The sequence below is a fragment of the Equus przewalskii genome, chromosome 26 (genome assembly GCF_037783145.1).
Source record: "Equus przewalskii isolate Varuska chromosome 26, EquPr2, whole genome shotgun sequence".
Lineage (NCBI taxonomy): Eukaryota > Metazoa > Chordata > Mammalia > Perissodactyla > Equidae > Equus > Equus przewalskii.
In genome coordinates, this window is record NC_091856.1 from 173,119 (window position 1) to 194,396 (window position 21,278).

A 21,278-nucleotide genomic window follows, 5' to 3' on the forward strand; every position below is an offset into this window, starting at 1 on the left:
CAGAATTGTGGTTCTGGCATGGTGGGCATGTCATTCAGGGGTGGCCGGCACATGGTTCTTGGTGACTGGCATGTGGTTCCACCATGTCTGGCACATGGTTCCGGTGTGGATGGCACATGGATCCAGTGTGGTCAGCATGTGGTTCAGGCATGGCTGGCACTAGGTTCTGGCATGGCCAGCATGTGTTTTAGCCATGGCTGGTACGTGGCTCAGCCATGGATGGCATGTCATTCCGGCATCATTGGCACATTGGTCAGGCATGACCAGCCCATGGTTCCTGTGTGGCCGGCATGTGCTTCCAGCGTGGTACCCGCTTCAAGCATGGATGGCATGTGATTCCAGCATGGCAGGCACATGTTACTGGCATGGCCTTCATGTGGGTAAAGTGTGGCCGGCATGCTGGCATGTTGTTCAGGCATTGCTAAAGCGTGGCTCAGGTTTGGGTGACACCCTGTTCAGGCATGGGTGACACATCCCTCTGGCATAGCTGCCACGTGGTCCACACATAGCTGGCATGTGGTTCAGGGTGGCTGATACATTGATCATGTGTGGCTGGCACATGTATATGTCATGTGTGACACGTGTTTCAGGCATGGCTAACATGTGGTTCAGGCATGGCTTACACACTGCTCAGGCATGACTCACACATGGTTCAGGCATTTCTGACATGTGATTCAGGAGTGGCTCATGTGTTATTCAGGTGAGACTCTTGTGGTTCAGTCATGGCTGACACGTGTTTCAGGCATGGATCCCACGTGCTTCAGCCTTGGCTTGCATGTGGTTCAGGTGTAGCTGACACATGATTGAGGCGTGGCTGACACATGACACATGCATGGCTCAGGCATGGTTTAGGTGTGCCTCATATATGGTTCAGGTGTTGAACTGTGGTTCATATGTGCTTCACACATTGTATATGTGTGGTTCACTTGTGCCTCACACATGGTTCAGGCATAGTTCAGTCATAGCTCAGGTGTGGCTCAAACCTGGCCAACATGTGGCTCACACGTGTTTCAGGATTGGCTCACAGGTGATTCAGGTGTTGCTGACATGCAGTGGAGGTGTGGCTGACACGTGGCTCACACATGGCTCAGGTGTGGCTTGCATATGGCTCAGGCAAAGATGACATGTGGTTCATGCATGTGTAAGACATTGCTCACATGGCTCAAGCATAGCTGACGCATGTTTAAGGTGTGGCTTGCATGTGGCTCAGGCGTGGCCGGCACATGGCTCAGGTGTGGTGGAAACGTGGCTCAGGCATGGCTTAAATGTGGTTCAGATGTGATGGGCACTTGGTTCAGACATGGCCAGCATGTGTATATGGCATGGATGGTACATAGTTCTGCCATGGCCAGCACGTGTTTCCATTGTGGCTGGCACATGGATCATGTGTGGCTGGCACATGGTTCATGCGTGGCTGACGTGGTTCAGGGTGGCTGGCATGTTGATCAGCCATGGCTGGCACATGTTTATGTCATGTGTGACACATGTTTCAGGCATGACTGACATGTGGTTCAGGTGTTGCTGACACATGGATCTGGCATGGCTGCCACATGGTTCAGGTGTGGCAGAAAAGTAATTCAAGCATGGCTGACACGTGGTTAAGGTGTGGATTGCAAGTGGTTCCAGTGTAGCTGGCATGTGTTTCTGGCATGAATGGCATGTGGATCTGGCATGGCCAGCATGTGGTTCAGGAGTGGCTGGGAGGTTGTTCAGGTGTGGCTGGCAGGTGGTTCAGGATTGGACAGCACATGGTTCAGGCATGGTGGATACATGGTTCATGTGTGGTGGAAATGTGGTTCCACAGTGACCAGCACATGGTTCAGGCCTGGCCGGCCTGTGGATCCAGCATGCCTAGGACATATTTCAGATGTGGTGGAAACGTGGCTCAGGCATGCCCAGCAAGTGTCTAAGGCATGGCCATTATATGGTTTAGGCATTGATGGCACATGGTTCAGGGGTGGGTGGCATGTGGTACAGGCATGGATGGCATGTTGTTCCGGCAGGTCCAGCTCATGTTTCAGGTGTGTCCAGCACATGGTTCATACATGGATGTAACATGTCTCATGCGTGGCCCGCTTGTGGCTCAGGCATGGAGGGCATGTGGTTCACGTTTGGCTGGCATGTTGTACAGGTGTGGCAGAAACGTGTTCCAGGTGTGGTGGAAAAGTCATTCAGGCATAGTGGAAATGTGGTTCAGGCCTGGTGGAAATGTCATTCTGGTGTTGCCAGCACATGGTTCAGTCATGCCAGACACGTTGTTCAGGCATGGCATAAATGTGTTTCCAGCGTGAAGGAAACGTGGTTCAGGCATGGCCTGCAAGTGGTTCAGGTGTGGCCAGCACATGTTTCATGCATGGCCAGCTCATGGTTTAGGTGTGGCTGGCACATGGATCCAGTGTGGTATGCATGTGGATCAGGCATGCCAGGCATGTGGTTCAGACATGGCAGGCACTTGCTTCAGGCGTGGTCAGCATGTGGTTCAGGTGTGGCAGGCACATGTTTCCTGCATGGTACCACATCATTCATGAGTGTCTGGCATGTAGTTCAGGTGTGGCTGGCACGTGTTTCTGGTGTTACTGGCATATTGATCTTGCGTGGGCAACACATGGCTCAGGCGTGGCCGGCATGTGGTTCAGGTGTGGTGAAAATGTGTTTCAAATGTGTCAGAAAATGTTGTTCAGGCCTGGCAGAATCGTGGTTCAGGCATGGTGGAAAGGTGGTTCAGCCATGACCAGCATGTGGTTCAGGTGTTGTCGACATGTGGATCCAGTGTGGCTGGCACGTGGTTCAAGCATGGTGGAAATGTGATCCAGGCATGGCTGGAACGTGTTTCAGGGGTGGATGGCACATGGATCCAGCATGGTCAGCATGTGGTTCAGGCATGGGAGTCACGTGGCTCAGGTGTGGCAGGTGCAAGGTTCAGGCATGGCAGAAACGTGATTCAAGCATGAAAGAAACATGTTTCAAGTGTGGCAAGCACGTGGTTCATTGTTGGCTGGCATGTGGATCTGGCGTGGCTGGCATGTGGCTCTGGCATGGTGGAAACCTAGCTCAGGACTGGCTGACACGTGGTTCAGGCATGGAGGGCATGTGGTTCCAGCATGGCAGGAATGTGCTTTCAGCGTGGATGGCACGTTGATCCAGCATGGTCAGCGCATATTTCATGCATGACTGGCATGTGGTTCAGGCATGGAAGGCAAGTTGTTCAAACATGGCTGGCAAGTGGTTCAGGTGTGGCCAGCACATGGTTCAGGTGTTGATGCTATGTGGCTCAGGCATTGCCAGCATGTTGTTCAGGCATGGCCAGCAGGTGGTTCAGGCATGGATGGAACGTGGTTCATGCATGGCCGGAATGTTGTTCACATATGGATGGCACATGGCTCCAGTGTGACCGGCTTGTGGGTCTCACATGGCCAGCACATTGTACAGGTGTGGCAGAAACGTGGTCCAGGCGTGGTGGAAAAGATGTTCAGGCATGCTGGAAACTTGGTTCAGTCATGGAGAAAATGTAGTTCAGGTGTTGCCTGCAAGTGGTTCAGGCGTGGCAGCCATGAGGTTCAGGCGTGGCATAAATGTGGTTCAGGCATGGAGGAAACATGTTTCTGCTGTGGCCAGCATGTGGGTCATGGTCGTCAGCATGTTGCACAGGCGTGGAAGAAATGTGGTCCAGGCATGGTGGAAAAGTTGTTCAAGCATGGTGGAAACGTGGTTCAGGCATTGTCAGTACATGGTACAGGCGTGGCAGCCACGTGGTTCATGTGTAGTGGAAACGTGGTTCAAGGGTGGTGGAAATGTTGTTCATGCATGGCAGAAAAGTGGTTCAGGCGTGGTGGAAATGTGGTTCAGCTGTGACCATCACGTGGATCATTCGTGGATGGCATATGGTTCTGGCATTGCCATCACGTGGTTCCTGCATGGATGACATGTGGTTCAGGAGTGGCAGGCACATGGTTCAGGCATGGCAGGCATGTGGTTCAGGCATTGTGGAAACGTGCTTCAGGCATGGCAGAAAAGTGGTTCACACATGGCTGGCATGTGGTTCAGGTGTGGCTAGCCCATGGTTTAAGCTTAGCAGGTATGTGGTTCAAGTGTGGCCGGCATGTGGATCTGCTTTGTTCAGCATGTGGATTCAGCTTGGCTGTCACATGGTTCAGATGTGGCCAGGATGTGCTTCAGTCATGGCAGGCACGTGTTTCAGGTGTGGCCAGTGCATTGCTCTGGTGTGTTCAGCACATGGTTCAGGCATGGAGTGTAATTGTTTCAGTCGTAGCCAGCCTGTTGTTCAGGGGTGGCTGGCATGTGGTTCAGGTGTGGCCAGCATGTGCCTTAGGTGTGGCTGGCACATGGTTCCAGCATGGCCATCATGTGGTTCAGGCTTGGCCATTACATGGTACAAGCATGGTGGGCATGTGTGTCTGGCATGGCCAGCACTTGTTTCTGGCATGGATGTCATGTGGTTCCAGCATGGATGGCACATGGTTCCAGTGTGGATGGCTCATGGTTCCAGCCTGGATAGCATGTGGTTCCCGCATGGAAGGCATGTGGTTCCAGCGTGCCTGACACATGGTTCCAATGTGGCCCTCCTGTGGTTCAGGCTTGGCAGTTACATGGTACAGGCATGGCTGGCACATTGATCTTGCATGGCCAGCATGTGGTTCAGGTATGGCTGGCATGTCATTCAGGCATGGCAGGCCCGTGTTTCAGCTGTGGCTGGCATGTGGCTCACGCATGGTGAAAACGTGGTTCAGGCATGGCAGAAACGTGGTTCAGGTGGGGCCAGCAAGTGCTACAGGTGGGGCAGGCATGTGGATCATGCGTGGCCAGCACATGTTTCTGGCATGTCTGGCATGTGGCTCCAGCGTGGCTGACACATTGTTTAGGTGTAGCCAACACATGGTTCAGGCATGGCTGGCATGTGGCTCAGGCCTGGCTGAAACATGGTTCAGGTATGTGTGACACATTGTTCAGACGTGGGTGACACATGGTTTTGGCATGGCTGGCATGTGGTTCAGGGTGGCTGGCATGTAGATCATGTGTGGCTGGCATGTGTTTATGTCATGTGAGACAAGTATTTCAGGCATTGATGGCATGTGTTTCAGGTATTGCCGGCACATGCTTCTAGGCATCGATGTGATGTGGTTTAGGTGTTGCCAGCATGTGTTTCTGGCGTGGCTGGCATGTGGATCTGGTGTGGTCAGCATGTGGTTCAGGCATGGCAGGCCCATATTTCAGGCATTGCAAGCACTTGGTGCAGGCCTGGCAGAATCGTGGTTCGGACGTGGTGGAGATGTGATTCGGGTCTGGCCAGCAATTGTTTCAAACATGTCTGGCACATGGCTCATGCATGGCTGGCACATGCATTAGGCGTGGCTGGCACATGGTTCTGGTATGGCCGTCACATGGTTCAGGTGTGGCAGGAACATGGTTCAGGAGCGGCTGGCATGTGGTTCAGGTGTGGCAGAAACGTGGTTCAGACGTTGTGAAAATATGGTTCAGGTGGGGCTGGCATGTGGTTCAGGCCTGGCTGACACATGGTTCAGGCTTGGTAGAAATGTGGTTCAGGCGTGTGTGGAATGTTGTTCAGACCTGGGTGACACATGGTTTGGGCATGGCTGTCACGTGGTTCACACGTAGCTGGCATGTGGTTCAAGGTGGCTGTCAGGTTGATCAGGCATGGGTGGCACATTCTTAAGGTGTGGCTGGCACATGGTTCACCTGTGGCTGACATGTGGCTCAGGCATTGCTGACACATGACTGAGGCATGTCTGACACATGACTCAGGCGTGGTTGACATGTGACTCAGGTGTGGCTGACAGGTTATTCAGTTGAGGCTCACACATTGTTCAGGCATGGCTGACGTGTGGTTCAGGCATAGCTGGCGTGTGGCTGAAGGGTGGCTGGAATGTGGTTCAGGCATGGCTGGCATGCCATTCAGGCCTGGGTGAGAGGTGGTTCAGGCGTTGGTGACACATGGCTCAGGAGTGGCTGGCATGTGGCTCAAGCTTGACTCAGGCATGACTGTTGCATGGTTCAGGTGTGGTAGGCTCATGGTTTAAACGTGGCTGTCATCTGGTTCATGTGTGGCTGACACATGGTTCAGGGTTGGTTGACACATGGTTCAGGCATGGGTGACACGTGGTTCTGGCATGTCTCTCACATGACTCAAGCACATCTCACAAGTGATACAGGCATGGCTTGCTCGTGTTTCAGGCCTTTTACATGTGGTTCGGGCGTGGGTGGCAGATGGCTACAGTGTGGCTGGCAATTGGCTCTGGCATGGATGGCCTGTGGATCTGGCATGGTCAGAATGTGGTTCAGGCATGGCTGGCACCTGGTTCAGGCGTGGATGGCAGGTGATTCAGGCGTGGAAGTCGTGTGGTTCAGGCGTGGATGGGATGTGGCTCAGGTGTGGAGGACACATGGATCTGATGTGGTCAGCAGGTGGGTCAGGCTTGTGTGGACCTTGGTTCCAGTGTGGCTGGCATGTGGCTCACGTGTGGCTGGAACGTGGATCTGGCATTGTTTGCATGTGGATCCAGTGTGGTCCACACATGGTTAAGGCTTGTCTGGCACATGGTTCAGACGTGGCAGGCCTGTGGTACAGGTGTGGCTGGCAAGTGTTTAAGGAGGGGTCGATATGTGATTCAGGCATTGATGGCACGTGGGTCAGGCATGGATGTCATGTGGTTCTGGCATAGCCGGCATGTTGGTCAGGCATGACCAGCACTTGGTTCCGATGTGTCCATCATGTGGTTCAGCCATGGCAGTTACATGGTACAGATGTTGCCAGCACATGGTTCCAGGGTGGCCGGCACATGATTCAGGCATGGCCAGCACGTGTTTCCAATGTGGCCAGCACATTGCTCTTGCGTGGCTTGCACACAGTGCAGGCATGGCGGGAACATGGCTCAGGTGTGGTGGCTATGTGGTTCATGCGTGGTAGAAATATGGTTCTGCTGTGACCAGCATGTGGTTCAGCTGTGGCCAGCACATGGATCCGGCATGCCTAGCACATGTTTCAGGTATGTTGGAAATGTGACTCAGGCGTGGCTGGCACATGGTACCAGCGTGGCCAGCATGTGTTTCCGGTGTGCCTGGCACATGGTTCAGGTGTGGCCAGCATGTGGTTCAGGCGTGGCCAGCACATGGTTCTGGTGTGGCCATCATGTGGTTCAGCTGTGGCACTTACATGGTACAGGTGTGGCTAGCACATGCTTCCGGCATGCCTGGCACATGGTACAGGTGTGGCTGGCATGTGGTTCTGGTGTGCCTGGCACACGGTTCAGGCCTGTCCTACATGTGGCACATTTGTGCCCAGTACATGTATCAGGCCTGGTAGGCACGTGTTTCCATTGTGGCCGGCACATGTTTCAGGCATGGTGGGCATGTGGTTCAGGTGTGCCTGGCATGTGGATCATGTGTGCCCATCAGGTGGTTCTGGCATGCCCATCACTTGGTTCTGGTGTGCCTGGCACGTGGTTCTGGCATGCCCAGCACATGCTTCTGGCATGACTGGCACATGGCACAGGTGTGGCCGGCATGCTGGCATGTGGTTCAGGTGTGGCAGAAACATGCTTCAAGCATGGCTTGCTCCTGTTTCAGGTGTTTTTTACACATGTTTCAGGCGTGGCTGACATGAGGCTCACGCATGGCTCATGCATGTTTCAGGCCTGGCTTACATGTGGTTCAGGTGTGGTTCAAGTGTCGTTCAGGTGTGGTTCAAGTGTGGTTCACAAGTGGTTCACAGGTGGTTCAGGAGCCCCTCACACATGGTTCAGGTGTAACTTAGGCATGGTTCACACGTGGTTCAGGTGTGGCACACAACTGATTCAGACGTGGCTCCTGTATAGCACAGGCTTGGCTCAGTTGTGCCACACATGTGGTTCAGGTATGGCTGATGCATGCCTCAGGTGTGTCTGAGTTGCTCAGGAGTGGCTCACATGTGGCTGATTCCTTGTTCAGGCACACCTGATATGTGGTCCAGCCATAGCTGGCGCTTGGTACAGGTGTGTCTGATGCATGGTACTGGCATGTCTGATGTGTGGTTCAGGTGTGTCTGGCACATTAGTTAGGCATGGCAGACATGTGGTTCAGGCATGGCCAGCACATGGTTTAGGTGTGGCTGGCACATGTTTCTGAAGTGGCTGACAGGTGGTACAGGTGTGGCTGGCACGTGGTTCAGGTGTGGCTTAAACGTGGTTCAGGCATGGAGGGCACATGGTTCCGGCATGGTAGGCATGTGGTTCTGGCATGTCTCACAAGTGGTTCAGGTGTGTGTCACACATGGTTCAGGCATTGGTGACACATGATTCAGGCATGGCTTACACGTGATTCAGGCATGTCTCACACATGGTTCAGGTCTGGGTGATACGTGGTCCAGGCATTGGTGGCATGTGATTCAGGCGTGGCTGACTGGTATTTCTGTAGTGGTTGACACATGCTTTGGGTGTGGTTGACATAAGGTTCAGGTGTGGGTGACACATGGCTCAATGTGGCTGTGACATGACTCAGGCATGTCTCTAGTTCAGGTGTGGCTCACACGTGGTTCACATGTGGGCCACACATGGTTCAGGCATAGTTCACATGTGGTTCACACGTGGCTCACATGTGGTTCAGGCGTAGCTCATCCATGGCTCACACGAAGTTCAGTCATGGTGCACAAGTTCTCCAGGCGTGGCTTTCACATGGTTCATGCATGGCTTGCATGTGACTCAGACATGGCTCACAAGTTGTTCATGTGTGACTTGCAGGTTGTTCAGGCATGTCTGGCATGTGGTTCAAATGTGACTGACATGTGACTCATGCATGGCTCACACATGGTTCAGGCACAGCTCACACATGCCTGAGGCGTGGCTCACAAGTGGTTCAGTCATTGCTGACACATGGTACAGGCGTGACTCCTACATTATTCAGGTGTGGCTCTCTCGTGGTTCAGACATGACTCACACGTGGTTCAGACATGGCTAACACATGGTTCATGTCTGGCCTGCACATGGTTCAGGCATGGCCAGCATGTGCTTCAGGTGTGGGTTATAGGTGGCTCAGGTGTTGGTGACACATGGCTCAGGTGTGGGTGACAGGATGTTCAGGCTTTGGTGACATGTGGCTCAGGATTGGCTGGTACATGGCTCACGCTTGACTCAGGTGTGGCTGTCACGTGGTTTGGTGTGGATGGCTCATGGTTCAGACGTGCCTGGAATGTGGTTCATGTGTGGCTGACACGTGGTTCAGGCTTGGTTGACACGTGGCTCAGGCATGGGTGACACATGGCTCAGGAATGTCTCTGATGTGACTCAAGTGTGTCTCACAAGTGATAGAGGCGTGGCTTGCTCGTGTTTCAAGCATTTTTACATGTGGTTCAGGCGTGGCTGAAATGTGGTTCAGGTGTGACAGGCATGTGGTTCAGGCATGCCCGGCACATGATTCTGGTGTGCTCAGCATGTGGATCCAGTGTGGTTGGCATGTGCTTCAGGTGTGGCAGGCATGTGTTTCAGGCATGGCATGCACGTGATTCAGGCATGGCAGGCACGTTGTTCAGGCAATGCAGAAACATGGTTCAGGCATGGCAGAAAAGTGGTTCAGGCATGGTTAGCCCATGTTTCAGGCATGGCAGGCATGAGGTACAAGCTTGGTCAGCACGTGGATCTGGTGTGGTCAGCACATGGATTTGGCTGGGCTGGCACATGCTTCTGGTGTGGCCGGCATGTGTTTCTGGCATGGATGGCATGTCCTTCAGGTGTGGAGGGCATGTGGTTCTGGCGTGGCTGGCACATGGTTCATGCATGGCTGACATGTGGTTCAGGGTGGCTGGCACATTGATCAGGCATGGATGGCATGTGTTTATCTCATGTGTGACATGTGTTTCAGGTGTGGCTGACACGTGGTTCAGGCATGGCCAGCATGTGGTTCAGGAGTGGATGGCATGTGATTTGGGCATGGCCGGCACATAGTTCAGGCATTGCCAGCACATGGGTCCGGCATGGCCGCCACATGGTTCAGGTGTGGCAGAAACGTAATTCAGGCGTGGCTGACACGTGGTTAAGGCATGGATTGCAAGTATTTCCAGAGTGGCTGGCAAATGTTTCCGCATGAACGTCATGTGGATCTGGCATGGCCAGCATGTACTTCAGGCGTGGCTGGCACATAGCTCAGGTGTGGCAGATAGGTCGTTCAGGTGTGGCTGGCAGGTGGTTCAGTATTGTCCCACACGTGGTTCAGGTGTGGATGGCACATGCTTCTGGCATGGCTGACACATGGTTCAGGCATGGCCATTACTTGGTTCAGGCATGGAGGGCACATGGTTCAGGTGTTTCCAGCACATGGTTCAGGCGTGGATGGCAGGTGTTTCCAGCATGGCTGGCACATGGGTCAGTCGTGGCCAGCATGTGGTTCCAGTGTTGCCATCATGTGGTTCAGCTGTGGCAGTTACATGGTACAGGTGTGTCCAGCACATGGTTCCAGTGTGGCCAGCACATGATTCAGGCATGGCCAGCAAGTGGTTCAGGTGGGGCTGGCACACGTTTACAGCATGGCCAGCATGTTGATCTTGTGTGGCCAGCACGTGGTTCAGGCATGGAAGGCAAGTGGTTCATGCGTTGTGGAAACATGGCTCAACGGTGGCAGATATGTTGTCAGGTGTGGTGGAAACGTGATTCAGGTGTGGTGGAAATGTGGTACAGCTGTGACTGGTACGTGGTTCAGGCATGGCCAGCATGTGGATCCGGATTTGGTTCAGGCATAGCTGGCACTTGTTTCAGGCATGGATGGTACATGGTTCTGGAGTGGCCATCATGTGGTTCCAGCGTGGAAGGCATGTGGATGCAGTGTGGTCAGCTCATGGTGCAGGCATGGCAGGCACGTGGTTCAGGCATGGAAGGCACATGGTTCAGGCATGGCAGAAAATTGGTTCAGGCATGGCAGAAATGTGGTTCTGGCATGGTGGGCACATCGTTCAGGGGTGGCCGGCATGTTATTCATGTGTGGCTGGCACGTTGTACAGGTGTGGCAGAAACATGTTCCAGACACAGTGGAAAAGTCATTCAGGCATGGCAGACACGTGATTCTGGCATTGCAGCACGTGGTTCCATCGTGCCAGCCATGTTGTCCAGGCGTGGTGTAAATGCAGTTCCAGCATGGAGGAAATGTGGTTCATGCATGGCCTGCAAGTGGTTCAGGCATGGCCAGCACATGGTTCATGCATGGCTAGCTCGTGGTTTAGGCATGGCTGGTGCATGGCTGGCACATGGTTCCAGCGTGGGTGGATCAGGCATGCCAGGCACATGGTTCAGGCATGGCAGACACTTGCTTTAGGCGTGGTCAGCATGTGTTTCAGAGATGACAAGTAACATGGGGCACTAGAAGTCAGAGACTCCAGGATAAGTGTTACTCATGAAGTCTCAGACACCACATAGACTGTAACACACATATTCAGAGCACAAGAGCACAATTGGGCGTGTGACACAGGAAATCTGCATTGAAAGTGGGAGTGTGACACTCGTGTTTAAGACACACAATGGAGAGTCTTACACTTGAAGTCAGAGACACCAGGGGGAGTTTGAAACACAAAATCAGAGTGGCCAGGGAGAATGTTACACAAGAAGTTCAAGATGCTATGGTGAAGTGTTAGAGTCAAAGGTAGAAATGCCACACAGGGCATTACACATGAAGTCAGAGAGACCAGGGGGAGTGTACCACACAGTGTCAGAGAGGCCATGTGGAGTGTTACACACAATGTCACAGAAACCAGGGGTAGTGTTACATACACAGTCAGAGACACCTCGTGGAGTGTTAGACAGGAAATTTGAGGTGCCAGGCAGAGTGAGACACACAAATTAAGAGACGCCACATGGAGTGTGACACTGGACGTCTGAGATGCCACAGGGGAGTGTTACACATGATGGAAGAAACACCATATGGAGTGTTACACTTGAAGGCAGAAACACCAGGGGGAGTGTTACACTTGGAGTAACAGACACCACATGCAATGTTACACACGATGTCAGGGACACCAGGGGTAGTGTTACACATGAAGTCAGAGTTGCCATGGGAGTGTATTACATAGGAAGACAGAGACGCCACAGCCAGTGTGACATGATGTCAATGACACCAGTGGGAGCGTTATACATGAAGTCATAGATGTCACGCAGTGAGTTGTACATGAATTCATACATGCAATCCGGAGTCTGATACACGAAGTCAAGGACTCCAGGCTGAGTGTGACACAGGAATTCAGAGATGACACAGAGTGGGTTGCACATGAAGTCAGATATGCCATTTTGAGTGTGACACACAAAGTCACAGAGATGCCAGTGGCAGTGTTACACACAAACTCAGAGACACAGGGTGGATTGTTACACACAAAGTCTGAGACACCATGGGATGTGTGACACATGATATCAGAAACACCAGGGGTGGTGTTACACAGGAAGTCAGAGGCACCAGGGAGTATGTGACACAGAAAGCCAGACATGGCAGGGTGAGTGTTACAAATTCAAACACACCAATGTCAATGTCACACAGGAAATCAGAGATGGCTTGTGGAGTGTTACGCATGAATTCTGAGGCACAACTGGGGTGTGCTACACATGAAGTCAATGACGCCACAAGGAGTGTTACACACAAAGTCAGAGACACCACACGGAGTGTTACACAGAGTCAGAAACACCATGTGGTGTGTTACACAATGTTTGTGACAGCAGGGGGATTGTCAAACATGACATCAGAGATGCCAGGGGGAGTTTGACACATGAAGTCAGAGACTCAAGTTGCTGTCTGATAGACGAAGTGAGAGATGACAGGGAAATTGTGACAGACAAACTCAATGATGCCAAGTTGGAGAGTTATACATGAAGTCAGAGTTGCCAGCAGGAGTGTTACAAAGTGAAAGAAACAAGAGGCTAGGGGAATTTCAACACTTGAAGTCTGGGCAACACCTGGAGTGTTACACACAGAGTCAGGAATGACAGTGAGATTCTGACACACAAAGTTAGACACATCAGGCAGATTGTGACACACGAAACCAGAGAGGCAATGGTGAGTGCTACACTACGTCAGAGATGCCAGTGGGAGTGTGACACATGAATTCAGAAACACCATTGTGTATGTGACACACGAAGTCACAGATGCCAATGGTAGTGTTGCACATGAAGTCAGAGACACCAGGGGGAGTCTCACACATTAAGTCAGAGATGATAGGTCAAGTGTGACCCTCAGGGTCAGAGACTCCATGGGCAGTGGTACACACAAATTCAGAGATGCTAGTGTGAGTGTTATACACAGAGTCAGAGATGCCAGTGGGTGTGTTACATATGAAGTTATAGATGGCAGGGGCTGTGTGAGGCATGAAGTCAGAGACACAAGTGGTGTGTGACACACAAATTCGGAGATGTCACCAAGTGTGTTGCACAAGAAGTCAGAAACACCAGGGGGACTGAGATACATGAAGTGAGGGACACCAGGCCTAGTGTGACATGTGAAGTCAGATATGCCATGGGCTGTGTGAGGCATGAAGTCATGGATGGCAGGTGGTGTGTTACTGACGAAGTCATAGACTACAGGAGGAGTGTTATAAACGAATCAGAGACACCAGGGTGAGTGTTACACACGAATTCAGAGACACCCTGGGGCGAGTTACACTCGAAGTTGGAGGTGCCACAGGTGAGTGTTACACACAAAAGCAGAAACATCACATGATTTGTTACCCATCAAGTGAGAGATGCTTGGGGCAGTGTTACACACCCAGTACTAGACACCAGTGTGATGTTACACAGAAAGTCATAGACACCAAGTTGAGTGTTACAAACAAGATCGGAGATGCCATGGTGAGGGTTACACATGCAGTCTGAGATGCCAGGCAGTGTGTGACACAGACAGAGACACAACATGGAGTGTTACACAAGAAGTCTGAAATGCCAGGGGGAGTGTGACACATGAAGACAGAGACACAAGTGGGAGTGTTACACTCGGATAGGTCACATTGAATGTTCCACATGAAGTCAGCGACAGAAGGGGGTGCATACCAAATGAAATCCAAGACGTCCCATGGAGTGTGACAAACGAAGTTAGAGATGCCATGGGAAGATTTTCAATGAAGTCAAAGAAACCAGGGTTAGAGTGACAAATGAAGTCAGAGAAGAGAGGTGGTGTGTGATACATGAGGTCAGACACCACAGTGGAGTGTGACACACGAATTCAGTGCCACCTGCGGGAGTGTGAGATACCACAGGGAAGTATTATGCGCGAAGCGAAACACATCGGGGAGAGTGTTACACATGAAGTCAGAGAGACCAGGGTGAATGTTATGCATGAGGTCAGAGATGCCAGGGTGACTGTGAAACACTAAGGCAGAGATTCCATGGGGAGTGTGACCCACGAAGTCAGAGATGGGATGTGAAGTGTCACACATGAAGTCAGAGACACTAGGAGGTGTGTTACACACAGAGTCAGAGATGCCAGGTTGAGTGTCGCCCAGAAAGTCAGAGAGGTCATTTGGAGTCTTACATATGAATTCAGAGATGCCACTGGGACTGTGAAACACGAAGTAAGGGACACCATGGGGAGTGTTACACACGAATTCTATGACACCAGGGGAAGTGTTATGCACGAATTTGGAGACACCCAGGGTAGAATTACTCATGAATTCATGGACATAATGGTGGTATGTTACACACAAAGTCAGAGACACCACATGCAGTGTTACCCACAGTCATAGATGACTTTGGGAGTGTAACACACTATACCAGAGATGCCAGGGGGAGAATTACACAATAAGTCAGAGACAACAGGTGGAGTGTAACACACAATGTGAGAGGCAATGTAGATATGTTGACAAACAAACTCAAAGACACCATAGGAAAGTGTTATACATGGAGTCAGAGAAGACTGACGGAGTGTTACACACAAAGTCGGAGATGCCAGGGGGAGTGTTATACACAGTCAGAGACACCAGGTAGAATGTGACACATGAAATCAGAGAAGACAGGGTGATTGTGAGACATGAAGTCTGAGATGTGAGGGGGCATCTTACACATGAAGCCAAATCCAAGAGGGGCTTAGTGACACAGGAACTCAGAGACAACTGGGGGACTGTGACACACAAAGTTAGAGATGCCACGGGGTGTATGCTATGAAAGAAAACAATTACACTAGGGAGAGTGTTACACACAAAGTCAGAGATGACAATGGGAGTGTTAAACACGAAGTCACAGATGCCAAGGGGATTGTGACACAAGAGGTCAGAGACAACAGAGGAAGTGTGGAACATGAAGTGAGAGATACCATGGGAAGTGTGACAAGAAGTGAGAGACAACAGTTGGAGTGTTCCACATGAAGTCAGAGGCAACAAGGCGAATGTACTCACGAATTCAAAGACGTCAGGGGGGAGAGTTACACAAGAAGTCAGAGCTGCCAGTAGGAGTGTTACAAATGATGTCAAAGAAACCACGGGTAGAGTGACACACAAAGTCAGACATGACAGGGTGTTTCTGATACACAAAGTCAGAGAGGACAGGTGGTGTGGGACACAAGATGGGAAATGTTACTCAGGACATCAGAGATAACATGTAGACTGTTACAGATGAATTCAGAACACAAGGTGGAGTGTGATACATGAAATCCATGACAACAATAAGAGTGGGACACACGAATTAAGAGATGCAATTGTGAGTGTTATGCTCAAGGTCAGATATGCAAGAGGGAGTGTGACACATGTTATAAGAGCCACCACTGTGGGTGTTAAACATGAAATTCGAGGTGCCACGGAGGAGTGTTAGACTCAAAGGCAGAAACACCAAATGGAGTGTTACAAATGAAGTCTGAGATCTCAGAGGGAGTGTACCACACAGAGTAAGAGATGCCACATGGAGTGTTACACAATGTCACAGACACCAGAAGGAGTGTTACACATGAAATCAGAGATGTGAAGTGGAGTGTTAAACACGAAGTCCAAGATGCCAGGCAGAGTGTGACACATGAAGGTAGAGAAGCCACATGGAGTGTGACACAATATGTCTGAGATGCCAAGGGCGAGTGTTACACATGAAGGCAGAAATGCCATGTGGAGTGTTACACATGAATTCAGAGATGGCTGGGGGAGTGTTACACAGAGAATCACTGAAGCCACGTGGTGTGTTACATACAAAGTCAGAGACACCAGGGTGAGTGTTACACATGAAGTCAGAGATGCCACCAGGAGTGTTAAACTCGAAGTCCTCAACACCATGTGGATTGTGACACACAAACTAAGAGAAGTCAGGAGTTAAGTGACACAAGAAATCATAAACTAGAAGGAGTATTATGCACTGTCAGAGATGACAAGGGGAGTGTGACACACGAATTCAGAGACACCACAGTGCAGAGTTACTCATGAAGTCAGAGATGCCACATTAAGTGTTCCACTTGAAGTCAGAGACAGCAGGGGTAGTATTACACACAATGTGGGGGAGGCCAAGTAGAGTGTTATGCATGACATCAGAGAAGCCAGGGGGACTGTGACACACAAATTCAGACATCCCAGGGGGATTGTAACACACAAAGTCAGTAACACCTGTGGGACTGTTCCCATGAAGTCAGAGACAGCAGGGCAAAATTACACACCAAGTCAGACAGAGCACGTGGAGTGATAAACACAAAGTCACTGAGGCCTGTGGGAGTATTAAACACAAAGTCAGAGACGTCAAGGGGAGTGTGACACACCAAGTCAGAGAGCACAGGTCACGTGTGACATTCAAAGTCATAGATGCCACAGGGAATGTTACACATGAAGATAGAGACACCACTGGATGTGTGACACACAAAGTCCGAGACAACAGAGCATGATACATGAAGTCAAGGACACTAAGTTGATTGTGGCACATGAAGTCAGAGACGCCAGGGGTACTGTGACACATGAATTCAAAGATGCCACCCAGAGTGTTATGTATGAAGTCAGAGATGCCACAGAGGAGTTCCACACACGAAGTCAGAAACACCAGTGGGAGTGTTACACACGAGGTCAGAGACTCCAGGGGGACTGTGACACATGATGTCAAAGATGGCAGGGGGACTGTTACACATGAAGTCAGTGGTGCCTGGTTGAGCATTATACACAAATTCAGAGCAGAAATGGGGTAGTTTTACACACGAAGTCAGAGATGACAGGGGGAATGTTACATACAAAGTCAGAGAAACCAGGGGGATCGTTACATAGGAAATCAGAGATGCCAAGAGTAGTGTGAAACACGAAGTCAGAAACAGATCGTGTGTGACACTTGAAGTTAGAGACACCACGGGGAATGATACCCATGAAGTCAGGGAAGCCAGAGGGAGTGTTATACATGATGTAAGAGATGTCAATGTGAGTGTTACAAACGAAGTTATAGATGGCAGGCTGAATGTGGTGCACACAACACAGAGACATCAGACGGAGTATGACACACTAAGTCAAAGATGCCATGGGCTGGGTAACACATGAAGTCAGAGATGCCATGTTGAATGTGGTAAACAAAGTCTAGGACGAAAGGTGGAGTGTGATGCATGAATCACAGATGCCAGGGGGAGTGTGACACACGATGTCAGAGTCACCACTGGGAATGTTACTCAAGATGTCAGAGACAACAGAGGGATTGTAACACACAAAGTCAGAGATGCCGCAGGGGAGTGTTAGGCACAAAGTCAAAGACAAGACGGAGTGTAACTCAGACAGTCAGAGAAGCCACGGAGAATGTGACACACTGAGTCAGAGACAAAGATTGAGAGTGACACACCAAATCAGACACACCAGCAGGAATGTTACACAAAGCCTGGGATAGTGTTACAAATGAACTCAGAGATGCAAATGGTAGTGTAACACAGGAAGTTATAGACAACAGGGGATGTGTGCCACACAAAGTCAGAGATTCCACAGTGTCACACACCAAGTCAAAGATGCCATGAGGAGTTTTAGACACAAAGTCTATGACACCCGGCCGAGAATGATGCATTAAGAGACATGCCATGAAAACTGTTACAAATGAAGTCAGAGATACTATAGGGGAGTGTTACACATGAAAGAAGAAATGCCACATGGAGCATTACACAAAAATTCAGAGCCTCCAGGGGAAGTGTTACACACAAAGTCTGATATGACAGGATGAGTGAACAAGAAGGCAGAGATGGCAGGGGGAGTGTGATACAAGAAATCAGAGCTGCCAGGGTGAGTGTTTCTCAAAAAGTCTGAGATACCATGGAGGAGTGTTAGACTTGAAGGCAGTTATGCCATGTGGAGTGTAACACATGTAGTCAGAGATGCCACATGGAGTGTTACACACGATGTTACAGACACCAGTGGTAGTTTCAAATGAGAAGTCATAGACACCGCATGAAGTGTTAGACACAAAGTTTGAGATGCTCAGCAGAGTGTGACACATAAAGTGAGAGAAGCCATGTGGAGTGTGAGACATGATGTCAGAGACACCATGAGGGAGTGTAACACATGAAGGCAGAGATGAAAGGGGGACTGTGACACGGAGTCAGTGACGCCTGAGGGTTGTGATACGCAAAGTCAGAGATGGCATGGAGATTTTAAGGACGAAGTCAGAGATGCCACAAGTAGTTTTACAAACGAAATCAGAGACACCAAGTTGAGTCTTACACATGAAGTCAGAAACACCAGGGGGTGTATGACACACAAATTCAGAGATGCCAGGGGGCGTGTTACTCCTGAGATCAGGGTCATGAACAGGGAATGTTACACATGAATTCAAAGACAAAATGGGGAGTATTACACACCAATTCAGAGATGAACAGGGACTGTGACACACGAAGTCACAGATGTCCCAGGGATTGTGACACACAAATCAAAGAGGGTAGGGGGATGTGACACATGAAGTCAGAGATGTGATGTGCAGTGTTACACACAAAGCCATAGATGAGAAGGGGAAGTGTTACACACAATTTCCAAGACACAATTAGGAGAGTGAGACGTGAAGTCTGAGACTCCAGAAGAGTGTGACACACGAAGTCAGAGATGCCAAGGGAGTTTGACACACGAAGTCAGAGACCAAAGTTGCTGTGTGACACATGAAGTAACAGACAACAGAGGGAGTGTGACTCAGAAATGCCAAGGCGGAGAGATACACATGAAGAAAGAGTTTCCAGGAGGACTGTTACAAAAAATGTCAAAGAAACCAGGGGGAGAGTGACAGGAAGTAAAAAATGACAGGGAGTTTGTGACACACGAAGTCAGGGATGACAGGAGGGGTGGGTCAGAAGAAGTCAGAGACCCCAGGGGAATTGTTACTCGTGAAGTCAGAGATGTCAGATAGATTGTTACACATGAATTCAGAAGACAATGGGGTGTATGACACACAAAATCCATGAGGCAAGTGAGAGTGTGACACACAAAGTAAGAGACGCAAAGGTGACTGATATGCTCGACGTCAGAGACACCGTGGGGAGTTTGATACAGGAAATCAGAGCATCCAGGGTGAGTGTCACACAAGAAGACCGAGATGCCACAGGGCAGTGTTATGCTCGAAGGCAAAAATGCCACATGGAGTGTTACACATGAAGTCAGAGCTGCCAGAGGGAGTATACCACACAAAGTCAGAGATGCCACATGGAGTGTTATACACAATATCACGGACACCATGGGGAGTGTTACACAACAAGTCAGAGATGCCAGGGAGAGTGTTACACACAGAGTCAGAGACTCCAGGTAGAGAATGACACACAAAATCAGAGAAGATGGAGGGATTGAGACAACAAAGTCAGAGACGTGAGGAGGAGTGTACACAAGAAGTCAAGACACGAGGGGATTAGTGACACGAATTCAGAGATGACACGGGGAGTGTAACACACGAATTTAGAGAGGTCATGGGGCTGTTTTATGCACAATAGCAAAGATACTAGGGGGAATGTCATGCAGCAAGTCAGAGATTACAGGAGCAGTGTGAAACATGAAGTCCGAGACACCTGTGGGAGTGTTATACACAAAGTCAGAGACGGCATTGGGAGTGTTACACATGAAGTTATAGATGGCAGGGGGAGTGTGACATACATACTCAGAGACAGAAATGGGAGTGTGAAACACGATGTCATAGATGCCACAGAGTGAGTTACACACAAAGTCATACATGGCAAATAGAGTGTGATAGACAAAGCCAGGGATGCCAGGCAGAATATGACACAGGGTTCCAAGACATCACCAAGAGTGTTGCAAATGAAGTCAGATATGCCAGTTTGAGTGTGACACATTAAGTCACAGATGTCATGTGGTGTGTGACACCCAAAGTCAGAGATGCTGGAGGGGGGAGTTTTATACACATCTACAGAGATGCCAGAGGGAGTGTTACACACATACTCAGAGAACAATGTGGATGGTTACACACAAAGTCTGAGATGCCAGGTGATGCGTGACACATGAAATCAGAAATACCAGGAATTATGTTACACAGAAATTCAGAGACACCAGGGAGTGTGTAACACACAAAGTCCAAGACACCCATGAGGAGTGTTACGAACGAAGTTAGAGACAAGAGGGGGAGTCCTATACATGAAGTCTGAGATGTCAGTTGGAGTTTAACACATGAATTTATAGATGGCAGAGGGAATGTGATGCAAGAACTCAGAGACACCAGATGGAGTGTGACACACGAAGTGAGAGATACACATAGTGTTTTACACATGAAGTCAGAGATGCCATGGGGATTCTGATGCTTGAAGTCAGGTGTGCCAGGTGGAGTGTGACACACGAAGTCAGAGACGGCATGGGCATTGTAATGCATGAAGTCATAGATGCAAGGGGGAGTGTAACACAGAAAGTCACAGACGCCAGGGGGAGCATGACACACAATGTCAGAAATACCAGATTTTACTGTCATACACGAAGTCAGAGATGCAAGGTGGAGAGTTACACAAGAAGTCTGAGAGGCCCAGGGGAGTGTGACACACAAAGAATTGCTCAGGGTAGTGTTAGACAGGAAGTCAGAGACACCATGGTGTGTATACAGATGACTTCATAGACACCACGGGAAGTGTGACACATGAAGTCAGAGACGAAAAGCGGAGTGTTCCACACGAATTCATAAGCACCAAGAGGAGTTACACATGAAGATGCAGACACCATGTGGAGTGTTAAACACGAAGTAAGAGACACCAGATGTAGTGATACAGACGAAGTTAGATATGCCAGGGCAAGTGTTACACATGAGCCCAGACACACAAGGGGTATTGTTAGAAACAAGTCTGAGACACAAGGGGGAGTGTGACAGATGAATTCAGAGATGCCATGGGCAGTGTGACACACGAAGTCAGAAGTACCA